General features: G+C 41.1%; 1 pseudogene; it reads right to left on the minus strand.

The window, feature by feature from the left end:
- Window positions 1-1,304: 1,304 nt before the first annotated feature.
- The window catches only part of LOC143268377 (laminin subunit beta-4-like), a 66,882-nt pseudogene continuing 46,577 nt past the window's right edge, over window positions 1,305-21,609 (minus strand).

A 21,609-nucleotide genomic window follows, 5' to 3' on the forward strand; every position in this document is an offset into this window, starting at 1 on the left:
TTCAGAGGAGGGGATGGGGGTAGGCTGCGGGGGAAGGCTGGGGTCAGGGAGCAGGAGGAGAGATGAGAGGGAGAGCTGTGGTTGGTATGTAAAATGAATAAAGAATTTCTTTTTTTTTTTTTTAAATGATACTAGGCCAGTAGCAATGTTCAAATGAGGTACCATGGTAGAGTATGATGTGATAGGTGGCACCATGAGATCCTTTGTTTTTTGTTTTTGTTTTTGTTTTTCTGAGACAGGGTTTCTCTGTGTAGCTTTTCGCCTTTCCTGGAACTCACTCTGTAGTCCAGGCTGGCCTCAAACTCACAGAGATCTGCCTCCCGAGTGCTGGGATTAAAGGTGTGCGCCACCACCGCCCGGCATGAGATCCTTTGTAAGGGCCCTATGTTACTGTGGATAATGAGGGGAGTCTTTCTTTCTTCCTTCCTTCCTTCCTTCCTTCCTTCCTTCCTTCCTTCCTTCCTTCCTTCCTTCCTTCCTTCCTCCCTCCCTCCCTCCCTCCCTCCCTCCCTCCCTCCCTCTGTCCCTCTTTCTCTCTCTCTTTCTTTCTTTCTTTCTTTCTTTCTTTCTTTCTTTCTTTCTTTCTTTCTTTCTTTCTTTTTTTTTTTAAGAATTTTTTTATTCATTCATAGACAAAGCTCTGTGATGACAGGGCTTTCACCAGTCTGATTACTGGGGGAGGCCAGTCCAGGCATCCCCTCCACCACTGCTAGTAGTCTAAGCTGGGGTCATCCCTGTGGATTTCTGGGAACTTCCCTAGCACCAGGTTTCTCCCTATCCCCATGATGTCACCCTCTATCAAGATAATCTCTTTCATTGATCTCCCATTCTGTTTCTCCCCCAGCTGGACCATCCCTTTCCCTAATGCTCTCATCCTCCATCCTCTACCCACCATTGGCCCTCCTTATCTCCAGTTTACTCATGGAGATCTCATCTATTTCCCCTTCCCAGGGTAATCCATGCATCCCTTTTAGTTTCATCCTTGTTAGCTAGCTTCTCTGGAGCTGTGGGTTGTAGTCTGGTTATCCTTTGCTTTACTTATTAATAAAAAATGGTACTGTACATCTGGAATTATTTATTTATTTTCATTCTTATTAACAATAACTTCTGATTAATAATTATTTCCTGGGTCTTTCCTGTGATTATGTGTGTAAAAAAGTGAGAAGGGTGGGAAAATAAGTATCAGCTCTATCATGTTTAAAGCCAGTCAAGTTTAGAACTACTAATTCTCTACAGCACATAAATAAAATACTGTCCTCAAACCTGGAAAATATGCTTCACTGTCTGTTCTTATTCCTAGTATACTAGAAAGTTTCAAAGTGCCTTGCCTGGTCACAGAGGCTGCTTTTAGAGGTCTAGAGGCCATAGTCACATGACTGACACCCTTTGCCAGGGACCAGATTCTAGTATCCATCAGCACAATGGTCACAGGCAGGCCTGTGACATGTGGCAGACAAGGGCATGCTCCAGTGACAGGGTCATAGAGGCAAGCTCTCCCAGTCAGGAGGGTATGCAGTTGTACTCACTCCAGGAGGATGGTAGGACCATGGAATAAAAAAGCTGCTGTTAGAGGTAGACACTGGTAGCATCTAACAAACTGAGAAAAAGGCTTTTGAAAGGTCTCATGTACAAGTTCTTTGAATGATCTACTATGCAGCACAGGCTTTGTTGAAGCATCCCAGCAGGTGCAAACCTTCAATTCACTTTGATCTTTCCAAACACCTTGAATACAACAGGTTTTACCTGAGCTCCAAGAATTCTGGTAACAGGAGTGAGTAAAATACTCATTGCTTAAGGGAACAACTGGACACAGGCAAGGACAACAGGATTGTCCTAAAGAAGGATTTTCATAGTAATTTCATTGATGCAACTGTCAAGGCAATTTCCCTTTTATTCAAATAATCTCAGGAAAAGCTTATGTGTTAGCCAATGTGGATTTGTATGCTTTAGTACAATGTATCTCTCAAAACTCAGTGTTTTAGATGTTCAATTACTCCATAAGGATTTTAAAAAGTATATTGAAAGTCTCTAAGACATACCTTTTAAACTCAAGGTAATAGCACTTTGTGATATATGTTGTCATCTCTGGGCAATAGAGATGCAATGGGCCAGGCATGAGTTATTTACTGATTTAATCAGACATTTTCTGACTCACAGGGTGATTTTGAAGGATGGATAGAACAACAACCTTCATTCTACACCTAAATACTGTTGTGCCTTCACTCAAAGGTCTTCCACTGCGAAACAAGAACAAAAAATTAAAGACCTTAAAAAGAAAATGCTCGAGAATTCTATATCTTTCACAGTTTATACAAATTGTAAAGCCTCCACAATTAAAACATGACTCTGTGTCTGGATCATAAAGTTCAGTAAACTCATTACAAGGGCAAGGGAAGCAGCTGGGGAACCAGAAGTAGCCCACCAGGTACTGGTCACAATGGTGGCCAGTCAACTCTCTGAGGCAGGGGCACAGGCCAGTTATTTGGTTACATATAGTGTTCTTAGAGCCTTGGGGATGGTATGCTGGGTAAAGCAAAGAGAATTATGCTGGGATGGGACAAGTGGTGTGATGAAATAACTCCAGCTCTGATTCTGGAGTCCCAGTCCTAACTCAAGTCACAAAGGAGATGTGATATGTATGTAGAAAAAGTCTGGCATTAATGAGTGTCAGGCAAATGTTTGGTAACTAACAATTTATTGATTCATTTAATAAATAGCAGGTTATGGACAACTGGGCTTTATGTTAGCTTATGCAAAGAAACTGAACAAACAATACATTTTCAAAGACTCAATCTTCCATATATATGGTGGGTCAAAATGTAACTTGGAGGTAGTAAAAGCATAAGAACCCTTATCAGAGTGGCCAGGTTTTCCTTTTTCCCAGATGAGGTAGAAGAGACTTAGTCTGGTTGCATTGCTCAACTCCCTGAGCTCATCTCTCTGTACAAAGATGTGATGACTATTTTGATAGGGGTATATTTGTTCCTGTGAGACCATCTCTTTATGTATCCTAAACACTTTGTAACTTAGAAGGGGAGAAGGAGAAAGGAGGTAGAAGCAGTAGTAACCTGGTTAAATACTGTTAGCTCAATAGGCAGCCAGGCCCACTCTCTGGCTGGGAAGAAGCCACTTCTGAGGACCATGACTGAGAAGACACGGTCTCTTCTTGAAAGAAGAATTGGCTGACCTGTAGGTTTCATGGCTCCTCAGGTAGGTATCTGTATGGAGCACTGTTCTTACTAATGTTTCCATTGTGAACAGAGAGTTAACTACATAGATGGGAACTGAATTATCATTGACAGAACTCCATGTAAGTCCTTGTTAATGGATGCCTTATAAAATGAATTGAAAGGCTGTTTGTGACCCTAACATAAGAAAAGGGTAATATCTTCAGTGGCAGAAATTTTTTTTTTTTGGTTTTTTGAGACAGGGTTTCTCTGTGTAGCTTTGGAGCCTGTCCTAGAACTCGATTTGTAGACCAGGCTGGCCTCAAACTCACAGAGATCCACCTGCTTCTGCCTCCCAAGTGCTGGGATTAAAGGCGTGCCACCACCGCCTGGCTCAGATATCTTTCTGTAGTGACAGTTTTGTCTCTTTCTTCTTGTAGTTGGGTAAGGCTATCTAGACACTGGCTTTATAGGTTAGGACACAAAGCTGTAGTGCACGACCACTTGCTTGGTATTTCCATTTTCCCTGGAACTCTTTTCCATTTACTCTTGTGGTCTGAAAGAAAATGGTCCAAAAGGGAGTGGCACTTTGGGAGGAGTGGCCTTGTGGGGGTAGGTGTGGTCTTGTTGGAGGAAGTGAGTCACTGTGGAGGCAGGTTTTGAGGTCTCATATATGTTCAAACCATGCCCAGTGAGACAGATCACTTCCTATTGCCTGTGAATCAAGATGTAAGAACTTTTAGCTCCTTCTCTAACACCATGTCTGCTTGCATGCTGCCTTGCTTCCTGCCATGAGGATAATGAACTAAACCTCTGAAACTTAAGTGAGCCTCTACAATTAAATGTTTTTCTTTATCATCATGATGTCTCTTCACAGCAATAGAAACACTAATTAAGACAACTAGTTTGTACTGCAAACTCCCAGAAGCATTGGCTACCTTTGTCCATCCCTTATAAGTCCCTAATAGAGCTCCATATAGTCAGTGCTCATTCATCCGTGGATGAACAAAGCATGGTAGGAAACATTTCAGGATATTTTATGTACATGAAGCCTGAATAACAGTATAATAATACACCAGGCAGTGGTGACACATACCTGAAAATCCAGGACTCAGGAGGCAGAGCCAGATGGATCTCTGTGAGTTTGAGGCCAGCCTGGTCTACAGAGTGAGATCCAAGACAGGCACCAAAACTACATAGAGAAACCCTGTCTCGAAAAATAATAACAAAGTATAATAATAGTAAAATTCTCAATATTCTCCCCTTTAAAGCCTCACACATCCTCTTGCCTACCTTTAAAACACCAACATTGTGAACCACCAAGTTTTCTTTTGTAGTTTTTTTTTTTTTTGCCACGTACCATGCCAGCCATGACACTCCAAACTGTACCTTCCAGCTGAGCACCTGTCACAGCAATGTTCCACAACATGAGTTTACACTGACACTGGCCTCCAAATGGGCTGCAACTGAACCCAGTTCACCATGAGAGTGAGTGACACTGGCAGGCTTCAGGGGACAGAGGAAGGGAGATTTGGTGAGGGTGGGCAGAGAAGTACCTTGATCCTTAGTGGCTTAGTTCTTGTCTCCTTCATTTGGTATCCCTCTAATCTGTCTCAACTGTTAGATGGTTGCTGCTGGATCCTAATGGCTCTCTTGGGGGAGGGGGGTGAGAAGGTGCACTGTTAATGACACAGACAATGGGAGCCAGTCAATTGAAGGCAAATAACAGACTCCTTTATTCAATAATGGTGAAGGCCTTATATATCCTCCTCCCAGCACTCAAGCTGTGTCCCAATCTGGTGACATTGTGTGGTCATCCCTCATTGGCTGGGCATGATCAGGAACTCTGACAATGCCTGTTGCTAGGCCCCCAGGCACAGTCCAAGTTGGCTCATAAGGAAGTATGTTATATGCATGCCTTGGCAACTGGTTTGAGCCAATTTCCTTGACCTACTACAGATGGTGATAACTCAGGATTTGCACATGGGAGAACATGGAGCTGTATTACTACTTGAAGACAATATTGCCTGTGTGGTACTTAAAACAGTGTTTGGCATGTTTCAATGAACATTACTGAACAAGCTAATGAAAGACAACACAAGCTGCTTTAAATGACTCATTACTTGAACTCTTGGAGTCATTATACCTTAAGTTGTTGATGTGTGTTGGGGCAGAGACATACATTAATGTTATAGATTTGAGGTATCCCACATAGGCTTACATGCTGAAGTCTTGATTCCCATTGCAGAGTTATTAAGAGGTGAGGATTTTGAGAAGTAATCATAGGATCCTGAGGCTCTGCCTTCAGCAGTGAATTAATCCATTGGTGAATGTATAATTTGACGACAGCTTTGGGAGGTGTTAGAAATTAGGAGGTGGGGTTTGGCTGGAGGAAATAAATACTGGGCGTATGACTTGGAAGGGTGTAACTTTTCCCTGGTTCCTTCCTTGTCTTTCTCTAATTTCTGGCCACCACAAAACAAGTAACTCTCCTATGTCACCCTTGTGCATTTTGGTCTGTTTCATCCCAGACCAAGAAAAAAATGGAGCCAGTTAACTATGAACTGAAGCCATAAACCAAAATAACTTCCTGCTTTTCAAGTTATTTCTTTCAGAAATTCATTACAGTGATAAAAACTAACACATACAGCAAGAAGCTTTTTATTGCCTCTATTCCATGCATTTTATGAGACAGTGAGTTAGTTGGCCCTCAACATAGCTGTCAATGTATAGCATGACTTCTCAATTTCAAGCTGATTTCACTTTTTAGGAGACATTTGACAAAATTAGAACGCATTTTTTTGATGTCACAATTTGAGGAGAGTGATGCTGACATCTGGAGGGGCATAGACGAGGTAAAATTCCTGTTGTGCAAAGAAACTCCCCTACCTCCACACAAAGAATTATCCAGTTCCAAATCTGAGTAGAGCTATAGTCAAGCAATGGACAGATTATGTAATTTTTTTAACCTTTACACCATTATCTATTACTAGAGAAATACCTTGGTTAGAGTTCATTCTTGCCCTAAAATTCTAGAATTTCAAATGCATGTTTTTGGACCATTTCCCCAGCAGGATTGTTCTAATTCCTGCAGTGAAGTTCCTCATTGTGTACTTACCATACTGAAGCGTCTGATTCTACCATGCCAGGAGACCACCATGGGCATCATCTAATTATTGGCTGATGGGTATGTTGTTGTTTAGAGTGGATGCTAAAATTTATCTATTAGCTTACATTCCAAAAAGCATTTGCAGGCTCACAGTGCCTCAGAAGAGCCATATAGAAGGACACTTACCCATGGCCCCATTGTGCAGCTGTGCAGACATGCTGACCAAGGGCCTTTCACACACTGCTGGGAGCACTTAAGGTCCCACCCTGAGGCCATTTCAACACAGTTTTGCAGCTCATACTCAGCTACATCCTGCTCACTGAGAAATCCTCAGTGAATTGGTGTGGGGAATGAGGCCAAATTTTTGAGATAATGAGAAAAGAAGATGTGTGTTCAAACTTTACTATCTAAGAGTTTCACCACATAAATAAATCTCAGAATAGTGGCTCAAAAAGACACTCAGCCCAATCTTTCAAATAATCTAGGACTATTATAATTTTATGATCTTCAGTTACTTAATCAGTCTTTAGGTGTTTAGAGTTACTGATCCATCATGGCAAAAGAAATTCTTATTGATTTGTTTTTGTTATATTTTTACTTACTAATAAATTTGTCATTTGCTTTGTTTTGCTTATTTTTAGTTCTTTAAGATTGGACCTTGCTGGGTAGTATAGGCTGGAGTTGACCTTGTGATCTGGCTACCTTACTTCCCAAGTGCTGGGCTTACTGATGTGCTAATATGCCCGGCTTGGATTTGAACTAGACTACTTGAAAGTGAAGAAATCATGGCCTAGACAATGTTTCCTAGTGAGCAAAACAAAACAAAATGAAAGATCAAAGTAGAAGGGGCTTGTTGAGAAGATGTATTTCATCAGAAGAGAGATGAGGGAAGGTAATGGAGAGGGGTAAAACTGAATGGAAATTCAGTATACACATGTACTTAATTGTCAAAGAACTAAAAAACTAAATAACAGATATATCTCTCCTGGCCTTCTCTGCTTTGTACATTCTGAAGCCAGTCTTCATAGCTCATACCTCAACCTTTTCCAGTCTTTCCCTCGTGGACCTTTGATACACCCAATGCACAGAATCTCCCTCCTGCATGACTGCATCAGATTGTTAGCCTCTCCTACCTGTTATGTTACCACCTCTGCACTCCATATAGAATGTGGCCTTTTGCTGGGCGGTGGTGGTGGCACATGCCTTTAATCCCAGCACTTGGGAGGCAGAGGCAGGCAGATCTTTGTGAGTTCGAGGCCAGCCTGGTCTATAGAGTGAGTTCCAGGACAGGCTCCAAAGCTACACAGAGAAACCCTGTCTTGAAAAACCAAAAAAAAAAAAAAAAAAAAAAAAAAGAAAGAAAGAAAGAAAGAAAAAAAAAAAGGATGTGGCCTTTTATTCCTCTTCACAGAGAAGACAGACCAGCAAGAGTGAGGACCTCTTACTTCCTACCTTCAAAACTCCAGCTCCAGCGTCACTATTTTTGACTCTTCAGGCTTACAAAGGGAACTCTGTAGTGGAAGACGGTCATGCTGCCATCTCTACCGCCACCTGCTTCACCTCTTCCTCTCAGCTGACTCCTAAATGTGCTCACAACTCTCTCATCTACCAAATCACCTTCTGATTTTACCATTCCTCCCACCATTGCTCCATCTCTGCTCCTTGACATGTTGACAGCAAGATATCTGGGAAACTTGTTTTCTTGCCACCCTGATTTACTTTACACTAATAAAATCTCTCTCTCTTCCATTCCTACATGTATTCATTATTCAGGGTTCCCACACTACCCTCCCTCCCCTCACTCCACAGTCACTTCCTCAGTGCCCTTGGCAACATTGGGTTATAGTGTATAGATAGCTGGATTTTAACTTATGTCTCTTACACAATTACTTATTGGTTGTCCCACAAGCACCCAAACCTAAGCACATCCAAACCTGCTTTCCTTTCTGTGCATACCATGTATAGAATCTCCCTCCTGGATGACTGCATCAGATCACTAGCATCTCCAACCTGTTGTGTTACTAAATAATGTTGTCATCTACCAAGCTCTGAATGAAGAAAGCATTGGTTATCCTTGACGCTGTTGTTCAGTGATGCTCCTCATCTTAAATGTATCTAGAGTGTAGCTAACTCTTTATTCTTTTGCTGCTTTTCTATACTTGGAAGTTATGTGTGCAGATGGGCTATAGTAACTATGCATTTTATTTCAAAGAATGTTAAAAAAATGTGTAGTAAAAATGAAGTGCCACGATATGGGTCTTAAGTGTTCTGCAAAGGTCTATATATTGAAGTTTTATTCTCTCCAGTAGTTTTATTGAGAGGTGGTAGAAACTTTAAGAGGTATGGAGCATCTTGATCATGGGAAGTATTCCCTCAAAGAGGATAATTGGGACCCTGGTAACTTCTTTTCCTGTTTCCCATCCCTGCCACGAGGTGGGTAGCATTGTTTCATCACAACTCCTTGTCCTGATGGGCTGCTTCATTACAGCCCTCAAACATTACGTCTATGTGCTAGCACACTGCTTTAGCTCCTAGGATCTCATATCCTGTATGGCGAATTTGTGTTCCCCAAAATATTGTGCAATCTAATAAACTTATCTGGGGTCAGAGACAGAACAGCCACAATAATTAAACATAGAGGATAGGCAGTGGTAGCACATGCCTTTAATCCTAGCATTCCAGAGGCAGATATCCATGTGTTCAAGGATACAGCCAAGCATGCTGACTCACACCTTTAATTCCAAAAGTGAGCCTTTAATCCCAGGGAGTGATGGTAGAAAGCAGAAAGGTATATAAGGTGTGAGGACCAGAAACTAGAAGCATTTGGCTGGCTAAGATTTTAGGCTTTCAAGCAGCAGTTTAGCTGAGATTCCTTCTGGATGAGGACTCAGAGGCTTCCCGTCTGAGGAAACATGACCAGCTGAGGAACTGGTGAGGTGAGGTGACCTGTTCTGTCTCTCTGATCTTCCAGCATTCACCCCAATATCTGGCCTCAGGTTTGATTTTATTAATAAGACCTGTTAAGATTCCTGCTACAGTTAATCTCATCTGTCACTTTGTTGACATCTTTAAGCACCTGAGAGACAGATCTCTGGGCATACTTGTAGGTGATTATCTTGATAAAGTTAATTGAGATGAGAAGATCCACCCACTGCAGGTGGCATCATGTCCTGGACTGAGATCCTGGACTGTAGTCTGGAGTGTAGCACTGCTCTGCTTTCTGACTGCAGACAATGTGACACAAGTTCTTACTACCAGGCCTTCTCCACTATGGTGGACTGTATCCTTGAACTGTGAGCCACAATAAACCCTCCTTTCTTAATTGCTTTTGTCAAGGTATTTTATCACAGCAACAAGAAAAGTAGCTAAGACATATTCAATGCTGTTTGCCTGTCTACATCTTCCCATCAGAGAGTAAGCCCCAGAGTTGTGTCTACTACTAACTTATAGTAAGTGCTTCATAAAACATCATTCCATAAAGCATATTTCTATTCTACCATTGTATCTTTAAACTGAATATAAAAAGGCTGGATTCTCCAAACACAAACCATGTGGGAAGAGACACAGAAGACAGCTAGAAGCTTCAGGACTAGGAATAAGGTTAGACAACCAGTGATGAGTTGACAGCTGTGAGTGTGAGTCAGTTCCTAGTTGGCCACTGATGTAAACAAGCATGTGGACCAAATGACAACAGTCCTTGTCAGTTTATGATTCTGCAATGCATGACTCACTTCTTGAAGAAATATTTAAAGATTACATTTACCAAGTATTATCTGTTCTAGGGTTTAAAAAGGAGAATGACAGCTTGATGTTGTAGAATGCCTAACAAACTATCGACTCTAACATAATTTTATAGAAACATGTATCATATAATCTGGATAAGTGAAATAAATCTTAACCACTTTGCTATGCCTGACAAATGAAAGGCATTTGTGCAAAGTAGCACAAAGGAAGATCATTTGATCTTCTTTTCCTGTGACTTACTCTTAGACGTGTTGCTGATTATGTTTTTTATCAACCCAACATAATCTAGGGGCATCTGGGAAGAGGGAATCTCAATAGAGAAAATGTCACCACATTGGCCTATGGACAGGTCTGTGGGCATTTTCATCAATGATTGATGTGAAAAGGCCCAGGTCACTGTGAGAGGTACCACCCTGGCCAGGTGGTCCTGGGCTGTATAAAAAGTAAGTAAGTGGAGTAAGCCATGAGGAATAAGCCAGTAAGTAGCACTCCTCCATAGCCTGTGCTTCAGTTCCTGCTTCCAGGTTCCAACCTTGAGTTTCTGCCCTGACTTCCTTCACTTCATGATAGACTGTGATCAGGACATAAAAGCTAAATAAACCATGTTCTTTCCAAGTAGTTTTTGGTTATGGTGTTTCATCACAGCAAACTAAGACAGATGCAAATGGTAATGTGGCTGAGGAGAGCCCCACAGAGACTTAGGGATATCCAAGTTTTGTATGACTAATTCTCTCTTCGTAGAACAGTGAAGTTGGTAGTATGATATTAAGCTTATTAGGATGTAATAATGAAATGTGCAATGACCTTCTTCCTCTAGACATTCTGAGTCAGGGACTACAGTGGACACGTGGTGCCCGAGGTGGATCCTATTTTGGTAGACTGTTGTTCTTGCCCTGCAGCTGCTGTGGTATTGACTCCTAAAGGCTCATAGCTATCTTCTTTACAAAATAACAGTCAGCCATGTGGCTGAGGGACTTATGCACTCAGTGGCAGAGGTGACAATGACATGGCATGTTTGCTTCTAGGTAGATTTAGCTCTGGAGCAAATGCTCCAGCATATCCTGTGGGACAAGACAGAAGTCACACTGTACTTGAGACTGTGTCCTGCCTCCTTCCTCTGTCCTCTCATCTTTCTTACTCCTCAGTTTTCCAGATTCATATTCTCAATAAATCACATGCACTTGAATCTTTGTCCCAGCATAAAATACAGATTGAGAACTTCTGATGTTGTTAAGAGCTGACCATGGCAAGATGCTCTCTTAATTTTGGTTCATGGCCCAGGGTTTCCATAGCTAGATGATAAAAAATTATTACTTTAAAACTGATCAAATGAATATATTATGAAGTTAATTTCAAACTATCTACTTACTGCATCTATACAATATATTTTTAATAATGTGATATATATCTCTTGTCTTGAACTGAGAACTCTTTGAGAGTAAGAACTGTATATTACATCTAGGAACAACACAGTGCCAGGACCATACACATTCAGAGGACAAATCATTTATTATAATATATGTTATAGTCCTTGTAATGTACACAATTAGAGAAATACAGGATATGGATTTGAATAAATTTGAGTATCATGGTTGTTATTAATAATAGCCTTTAGAGGTCTACAACTTCGTTAGTTTCCCCCTATTCTCTTTTTTACTTCCCTTAGAGTTATTATTTCTAAATTTTATTTTTAATATTTATTTTATTTATGTCCTCCCATGTTTGTGTGTGTGCATGTGCCTCTCTCTCTCTCTCTCTCTCTCTCTCTCTCTCTCTCTCTCTCTCTGTGTGTGTGTGTGCATGTACTTGTTTGTTCGTGGAAATCCAAAGGGAGAATCAGATCCCTTTGATTTCCATGAAGGGAAATTCTGAAGCTGGAGTTTCGGTGGTTGTGAACAGCCGGATATAGGTGTTAGAATCTGAACTCTGGTCCTGTGATAGGGCAGTAGGCATTCTTAATCACTGAGACATTTCTCCAACCTAGATTCAATCTTTTAGATGGGATTTTCTTCCTTTTTATAACTCATGGTCTGGTTTATAGGCCCAGTCTGAGGTAACATTTGGCAGAGGAAATGATAGATTTTTATGGGCAGGAAAAGCATTATTGTTTGAATTTTTCAGTTGAGAGTTAGTTTCTACCACAATACAGCAGAACTGCACATCAACTATGAAACAATTCTGCCTGCAAGCCTGAACCAGTTTGTTCCCAGGTGGCCAGATCACCCAGGTAAAATTAAATGTCGGAGAAACTGAATATTTTATATTATTTTTAATTATATTTATTATAACATTTGAGACATACACTAAATTTTATTTGTTGTTCTTGAAACTAAAATTTAACTGGGTACAGCTCTCTGCCTCCCTCCTTCCTTCCTTCTTCTTAAAAGATCTTGCCACCCTATTGTAGTTAAATGGTTCCTAAAAAATGCCTTGAGGTAATGATGCCTGGAACTCCTTCGAATGACATCCAGGATATGTATGCTTGAGTTCTGTGTGAGTAGAAATACAACTGAGCTCACAGACTGTAAACTTTACATATTTGATAGAATAAAATTGAAAATTTAAGGTATAATTTATAAACATAAGTATATAACTCATTAACTCAGGCTTAACAAGCTGCCTGAAAATGGCAGGATAGTGATTATTTTTGGTTTTAAGGTCATAAGGTCTGTGAAAACCCTCAACTCTGTCTTTCAGTCAAGAAGCAAAATAGGCAATATATAAACAACTGGGTGTAGATGTAACCAACCATCTTATTAAATAAAAAACACAGAACCAATGCAAAGAAGAAAGCCAAGAGGTCAGAGCTAAGATCTAAAACCTTACTCTTCCTCTTGTGGTGGTCCTACCTCTCTGAACCAGAGCTACTTCCTGTGTTAAAGTCTTTATATAGAGTTTCTGTTCCACCTTCTCATTGGTTGTAAACCCAACCACATGACCACCTCATCACGGCCTGTCTGTATAGACCTCCAGGTCTTCTATGGTTGGTATTGAGATTAAAGGCGTGTGTATCTAATGCTGGCTATATTCCTGAACACACAGAGACTTACCTAGCTCTGCCTACCAAGTGTTGGGATTACAAGCATACGCCACTAATGCCCTGCTTTCCGATGGCTTGTTAATAGCTCTGACCCCTGGGCAACTTTATTTATTAACACACAAATAACATTTTAATACATATAAAATATCACCATAACTGAGCCTAGGTATATTCTGGCAAAACTCTCTAGGGCCAGCATGATAATTAAATATTAAATAAATTAGAATATTCCCACAAACATTCGATAAGCAATTTTTTAAATGCAGAATGTCATTTATTGGAGGGAGGAGGTCTTAAATACATGCTTACAGTACAATGTGAGAACCCTGGAGGGCAGAAGTTCACTACCAATATTTTACAATCTTGCATCTAAGCTGTTAATGCTCATTATGCAGGATACACAGACAAGGAACTTCCCTTAAGCATTCAGGAGGGTGGAACCCGGCAGGGAATTAGCATAGGGAGGGTATCAAGGTCAAGGTCAGCAAGCAAGGCAACAGTTGCCCAAAACGGGGACCAGGGACCTACAGGTTCCCCTTTTACTAAAAAATGAGCTTCTGACTTAGGTTGCATGGGACATCAGCAGGTCACCTTACCTGTCATGGAGACGCCTGTCCAGGCTACACAGGCGCTCTGTCTTAGGTTGGTGAACGCCCCCAGGCATTACCCGTCTCTGAATACTCTTTATCATACAGGCTCAATTATGTGTGAGCTGCAGTGTTAACTGTTGTCAAAGATCTCAAAGTGGCACTGGGCTTGCAATTTGTGTGTTCGACACAGAAAAGACCAACAGAAGTCCTAACCCACCCACAGCCAGTAGGCTAAAGGCAACTGAGCCATTGCCTTCCTTAATGAGCATTACTGCACATTGGAGTTTTTGTAAGATGGTATCCCAAAAGTAAATGGAACTTGAGTTTATAAATTTATAATTTTCAAAGCCAATCGAAATGTATATAACTATTGAATTAAGTTTATCATGCCCAATAGAATGAAAGATTAACTGTGGTAGCTACTTTTGCTACCAGGGTCTCCACTGTGCTAGCTGTAGTACCCAATTATGAAATGGCAATCTCAGAAACAGTAGCAGTGATGGCCATCACTGCTATAACAGCAACAACGGCAGCAGCAATGTCAAATTCTCTTCTGGAGCGTGTGGGCATCCACTGGCATGGATACAACTCCAGGAACACGAACCTCCAAGGCCCATTTTTCTTCATCCCAGCATGACTTAAGCTGGCAGCTCTATAAAAGAACAACTACAAACCATAAAGAAAAAGCAGGAAGCTCACAAGGAGCAGAACTAATGTTTTCAAAATGGCTACATTCAGGCTCATAAATTTTAAGGTATCTTCAAAGGGGGCTAAATGAATTTCAGGAGGTCAATAAGTGTTGCACAGAGCCACTCCTGAAAAGTAGCTACTACACCAGCTTGAAGAAGATTGTGAAAATGAAAAAGCTTAGCTGGCATGCTCAACAAGCAATTTTAACCAATCAATTTGAATTTTATCCACAAATAAAACACTCTAGGCCATTACTAGAACATACTGTAGTATGCAATTTATGTTGGCTATTTGGTGGTTGGAATAATCAAGCAGATACATTTCTACTACTAAATAAATAACTTACTAGAGTTTGAAAGTAGTATTGTAATGGTATTTTGTTTGGATACAGAACAACCAAGATTTGGGAATGAGCATGGGACTCTCCTTCCAAAGGCTGAGAAAATAGAGGTCTATGGAATATGGCACATCTGCTTCTAAATAGACTGATGTGGGAAGCAACATGATTCTATGTTTAAAGAAATAGTGCAAAGGTTCAGTGATAAAAATACAATGATATTATCTAAGTGGCCACACTATCTGGCAGGATCCCACCTCGGCTGTGAAGTGCTTCATTGTGGAACTCAATCAAGGCTGAGATCTTCACCAGCACTAGGGTGTTGGGGAGCATTTGGACAGTACATTCATTGATCCTCTGGGGCTCTACCATGATTGTGCTGAATTGCAGTCTTAGAAACTATTGTTCATGGTTCACATGACTTCCTGGGAGACAGTATAGGACTGATAATTTCTATCCTAGCTATCATGTTTATACCAATAGGATTTCCTTTCCATTTTGCTATCATCTCTGACGAGGCAAAAATGAGTGGTCTTAACATCAGTAATGTTCTCTGCCTAGTCTCTAAGCTACTGAGAATCAATTGAATTTCAGGTTTATAGAGTTTATCACATATCCATGCCATCAGAGGAACAGAAAAGGAAGTTAGAGTTAGGCTATCTCTGGGCCGCAATCCTGGCTCCACTGTGTGCTGGAGAATCTTCTCAATTCTTTCTTCATCTGGTAAAGACACAGACTACATCACTGAGCTGTTAGGAGCATTGAAATGTAATATTGAGTACATAGGGTAGTGTAGCACATAGTAAGTGCACACAATAAATGGGACATCTCCTTTGATATTTCTATTTCCCAGTTTACTTATCCTTGGTTGCAAAGTTGATATATGGTCTACATTCTTAGAGACCTTCTATGTTTGAGGTGGGGTCCCATGCATACCATACCTGGCAATAGCTGGTAAAGCAAAAGCTGGGGCTGATCTTTGTGGCTTCTTATGTGTACAGTGCTTGTTTCCTCTAGGGGTGTTGACTATGACCTGAATAGCCCAGTCAGCTTCCTATACAGGAAGAAATAAAAACACATCAGGCCAAGGATAAACAATTTCCCCTATCCTCATATATCATATATCCTCATATACCTCACTTATTATGGATAATGCACAGAGTTGAATTTGCAAGTTTTAGTTCACTTGGAATGGTGTTGGAATTGAAAAATGTCAGAGTGGCTTTCTCCCATATGTGTAGATTGTGATCTAGGCAGGAAGAATATTGTTTTCCTTGTACAAAGCTCATGGGACTGAGAAAACCCCCTCACCTTTCTGACAGGTCTAATTATCAACCCATTTCCAAAAGATTTGGTCAGTTCATCATGGCTCTGGACTGCAGAGCAAAGGATAACAAATTGAAATCTTTCAAAAGATGTTACACATACAGGGGGAGGGGAAGGAGGATGGCATATAGAAAAATTAGCTACATTTGCAAGTCTTACAATTTGAAAAAGATTTTGTTGCTGTTGCTGTTAGTTTTGTGTTTTGTTTTGAGATGCTAGGGAGATATTCTGGGAACAAATAAATATATTCTCTTTTCAAATGGATTTTATGCTCACCAGGTCAAAGTTCATTTAAAGTCCTTGGCTTTGATTTATAAGCAAGAGAGAACTATGTCCTATCAAGAGTCTCACATTGGGTCACCAGCTCTGGTCATGTGATGTGCAATGACTACCTTCAGAATATGGTCTCCCAAGGAATATTGAGGCCTCTAAGACCACTCCCACAGGAAACATAGCTGAAGGGAGAGAGTTGGATGTTGGCTCAGCTAGAAAATCTTTGGAAGCTTCTTTTTCTAATTGGCATCTATTCTTACTCAGCTCTCCTTCAGGAGGGGAGAGTTTGGTCGTAGGGAGTGAGAGGGACCATCTGCTTATAGTCTCTGGCTGCAGGGAAAGATCTGAATGCAAACAAAAGCCTCTACTGACATGCCTCTGGTGGAAAATCTCTACACACATGTTGGTTAGTACTTGCTTTTGGAGAAAAAGCCCCATGAGGGAAGACTTTATGTTATTTTTGCTGTTTATTATTCTTACACAAACATTCAGCTGCTACTTCCTTAAGCCTAGTCCCTCAAACATATTACTCCAGCTTCTTGCTTCTCTCCTGGATGAAGAGCTTGTGCACATGCTCTTGGTGCAGCTCCAGCGTCTTTAGGAAACCCTTTGGTTTATAATGCTTTCCAGATGTGCTACTTTTTTCAAGTTGTTTTATTGTCACCCTCTTCTAGCAAAGCAGATATGGAAACAGTTCAGGAATATGTTTTTCCTGCTTTCTCCCCCTGAGGAAGGAGTTAGTGGATACCTGGGCTTCATAGTGAACAGCTATGGTGAAATCCATGGGAAAAGGAAAGTTGTTGACAAGAAATCTCAGGCCACCTCGAGGAAGAACCCTGGCAAATTCATGTCCAGTCCATGTAGCAGGGTTCCCAGGAACTGGGTATCATAAAACAGTGGCAAAAAGCAGACACCTGGCCAAAAATCACAGGGAAGAATGTAAATTGTTTTCCTTACAACCAAGGCCTGGAGAAGTTCAGAAAAAGAAAGGATTTCCTGGTGTGTATATGATCTCTCTGGGTCACAGATAAATTACTATTTGGATACAGTCAAGAGGCTAGCTGAGAATAATGTGCTCAAGCTTCAGCCTTGAAACCTGTGTTACATTCAAGGATGAACTTGAAAGCAGGTGCTATTCAGTTTAAGTGACCCATGTGCTGATGAACTGAGCATATTCCATATAGACAATTTTATTTTTTTCACAATTGTGGAATTCTGCCAAAATATGGAGGCAATACTCATGTGTGTACTTTAGAGATTCTGTCTGATTGTACATTACAATGAAAGGACAGAAATGTACTTATTTTCCCCATTTCCATTCTGTCCAAGCATGATAAACACTCCTCTTCCATCTGCCTGAAGGCATATAAGCACAAAACTCCTAACTCACTTTCTAAACTCTAATCCCTGTCAATCTCTATACTGGACATGATCCTGGGGGCATCTAGACCCTGGAGATAATGCTCATTAATTTTCTTTGTATCTCCCACCACACTCATAGCCTCTGCTCAAATCTGCCTCTCATTACTCTGCCTGTGTTTCTGCAATAGCTCTTGGCTACTCTCTCCTTTCTGTCCTTGGCCCTGTCCATATTCCACACTGCTGCCAACAAAACCTTCCAAACTAGTCCTGACTGCCAACAGAATAACACTCAAAGTATTTAGACTGGAGTTCAAGTTGCTCTGTGATCCACTCCAAGCTGCTTTCTGGCTGGTGACTGCTTGTTTGGTAACAATTAAGCATCAGCCTCCAAATGGGGCATACAAAGAACAGGCCAGGGCCTCTGCCACAGAGCAGACCAGAGCCCTGCACTGGAGACAGAAACATAAATAAGAAACTGTCCGATCAGATCAGGTTCCAAGAGATCAGAAGTATATTTAAAGTCCCTGTGCAGTGATTTTCAAACATTTGAAGAATATTTAGTAGTTTCAGTATAGGAGAAACTCTTGCCCCGAATCCCTTTTGCCTGGTGGTACACCCATGTCCCAGTTGCAGCTAACAGCTTGAAGTGATCTCCCATCTAAAAAACTACACTTTCACCTCTCTCTAAACTCACATCAACCCTTGAAGAGGCCCATAGCCAATGACTGACAGATATGGGAGGTGATTAGAAAGAGCTGGCCTGATGTCTCAGGGAGCAGGACAATTCTGTATGAAGATTATGTTTCTGAGCTCCTCTGAGGACTGAACTATGCTTGTTTATCTGTGACTTCATCTTTTTTTTTTTTTTTTTTTTTTTTGGTTTTTCGAGACAGGGTTTCTCTGTGTAGCTTTGCGCCTTTCCTGGGACTCACTTGGTAGTCCAGGCTGGCCTCGAACTCACATAGATCCGCCTGCCTCTGCCTCCCGAGTGCTGGGATTAAAGGCGTGCGCCACCACCGCCCGGCTCTGTGACTTCATCTTAACACTGCACTTTGCTCTTTTCTTTCTCTACTATCTGAAAGAGCTTTCCTAAAGCATGCTGATTTAATAAATCCCACACAGTGGAATCTTGGCTCAGGTTCTGTGGCTACAGCACCTGGCCTGAGACAGTTGGGATCAAACAGTTCACTGGTTTAAGTAGACCCTAAGATACAGTTTGGGAGACAAATAATTTACTATCCTACTTGTAATGAGGACCCCTGTGTATATCCATTCTGATGGTCCCTGACTAGAAATAATGGTACAACTGCTAAAATTATCACCCATGTTCACTTAAGATGAGTGATAGTGTGTGTTCACAGTCTGTTAGCAGACCGTGTTAATTCTTCTGCTTTCTATCATGCTACACTTTAGTGTCTGGACAATCTTGACACTCTACAAACTATCACATGGATCCCTTAAACTGAGGGATACTGAAGTGAGACTATTTGTCAAACACGAATCTGTGTGAAATATACATGTATCTATGACCACAACCTGACAATGTAGATATAAACACAAATTTTGTAATTTTGGTGATTCCTTATATGAGTAAAATACCTTTATGTTTTTAGTTAAGATTAGCAATCACATGATACAAAGATGAATGACAAAATTCATGTTAGTAATTTAAATTTTCATATATCTTTAGTAAGAATCACATTGAAGCCAATAAAATAACACCATGGGAGTTGAAAGAAAAATCATGGGAGAGAGTAAAAGTTTTCTATTTAGTGATTTAAATGCCCTCTCTGAATTCTGTACAAGGGCCCAACCATTTTATTTTGTACTAGGTCTTGAGCATGGTATGAGTACATAGGAGTGGGTTTTAGCAGAGACTTCGGGTATGATGCCAGGACCCCTTTTGTGTGCCAATATCACAAGTACCCCCTTATCTTAAGAATTTCTGTTGGCTTGTGGTAGGCACCTCCTCTGGAAGGCTCTCTGCTCATAGCCAACTTCTGGCTGTGAGAATGCAACAGGCCAGCCCTTGTGCCTCACACAAGACAACTCTGCTATGTGACTTATGCTTCCACACTTCCCCGAGGGATCAGGCCAAAGCTAAACTTTGCCTGAGACTCCACTCTTCCCTCTCTTTCTCCTCCTTAGTCTACTTCCAGAAGTCCCTTATAAGTTTAGTGAACAATTCTGTAGTAAAACATATGCATTTGAATTCCCATGGAAATCTAGGGGATTCAGTGTGACACTGATAGTATGTTCATATTTACAAGCAGACCCACACGTGCATGCATGCATACACACACACACACACACACACACACACACACACACACACACACACACACACACTACAGCTCTATAAAATTGAAACAAAGTTCATACAAAACTAATACCTTATATATTCTTTGGTTGTACTGAACCTACACAACTGACTCTGTAACTTACTAATAGATATCATCTCTGTTTGATAAGTGCCTTATGGTACCCTTGAGATGGAAACAATTAATTATGTTTGCATGTCAGAGTACAAAATACCAACAAAAGACATGTTTGAATTGAGTATAAAGGGACAAAGAGGGTTTACCATGTCAGCTACACAGAGATGGCCATTTCTGGCAAGAAGCAGAACAGAGAGTGCCCAGGATGTTCAGAGTGGGTCTCTCAAAGTGCTGTCATGGGCCATTGGGCCAAAATCATTTTGGGGTGCCTGGCCAAGATGCAGACTTCTTCGCTGGCCCCTGATTTCCTGATGCAGCATCTCTGGGGTATTTGAAACAAACTCCCTCCACTGGAAAACACTTAAACACTGATCTGTGCCCCAGGGAGAAAAGGAGGAGAGCAGTTCATTTCTTACTCTTCTCTCCCAGGTAACCCTAGATTGAAGAGAAAGACTGTCACACAGGGTCAGAAAGGTTCATGGGATGTAGTGTGAACACAGAAGCAGGCAGTAGAAGGCAAAGTCACCATAACTGGTGCTCACAAAGCTGGTGGAAGGAACGTGACTCCCGAAGCCTGTCTGATACTCCTAGGCAGTGTCTTTTCCTTTCATCTGAAGCCCCTATGCTGTCTGAAGCTCCCTTATCATGCTTCACCCACCCTGCCACAGGCCAGTTGTTTGTGCATATGGTTCATTCCTCCACAGAAATCTTTTTTTAATATAATTTTTATTGATTCTTTGGGGATTGCCGTGGATATCGCTCTATATAAATAAAACACTGATGGCCAGTGACCAGGCAGGAAGTATAGGCGGGACAAGGAGAGAGGAGAATTGGGGAAACAGGAAGAAGGGGGGAGACACTGCAGCCACCGCCAGGACAAGCAACATGTAAAGACGCCGGTAAGCCACCAGCCACGTGGCAAGGTATAGATTTATAAAAATGGGTTAATTTAAGATTAAAAAAAAAAACAGTTAGCAAGAAGCCTGCCACGGCCATACAGTTTATAAGTAATATAAGTGTCTGAGTGATTATTTTATACATGAATTGTGGGACTGCGGGGCTTGGTGGAACCTGGAGAGAAGCCCTCCAGCAACAGGGGAATTCACTTCATACATCCAAATCCTGCTCATTTCCAGTCCCTCTCTATCCACCCTTCACCCTTGTAGTGTCTTCCCCAAAGGAAAACTTAAAAAGAAATAATAAAAATAAAATAAAATAAATAAAAATACAAATAATATTAAAACAAACAAAACAAAAACAAGTAAAAAAAAAGCAAGCAAGCAAGCAAACAAGCAAACAAACCTCTTTGCTCATCTGTCTTTTCTGCCTCTTCATCACCTCTTTTTGGGAAAATTTATTTATTTTTATGTACATTGGTGTTCTCCCTACATATCTGTGTGAGGGTGTTAAGATCTTATAGTTACTGACAGTTGTCAGCTGCCATGTGGGTGCTAGGAATTGAACCCATGTCCTCTGGAAGGACAGTCAGTTCTCTTAACCACTGAGCCATTTCTCCAGCCATTCTCCATCACC

This window comes from Peromyscus maniculatus, chromosome 14, assembly GCF_049852395.1.
Source record: "Peromyscus maniculatus bairdii isolate BWxNUB_F1_BW_parent chromosome 14, HU_Pman_BW_mat_3.1, whole genome shotgun sequence".
Taxonomy (NCBI): Eukaryota; Metazoa; Chordata; class Mammalia; order Rodentia; family Cricetidae; genus Peromyscus; species Peromyscus maniculatus.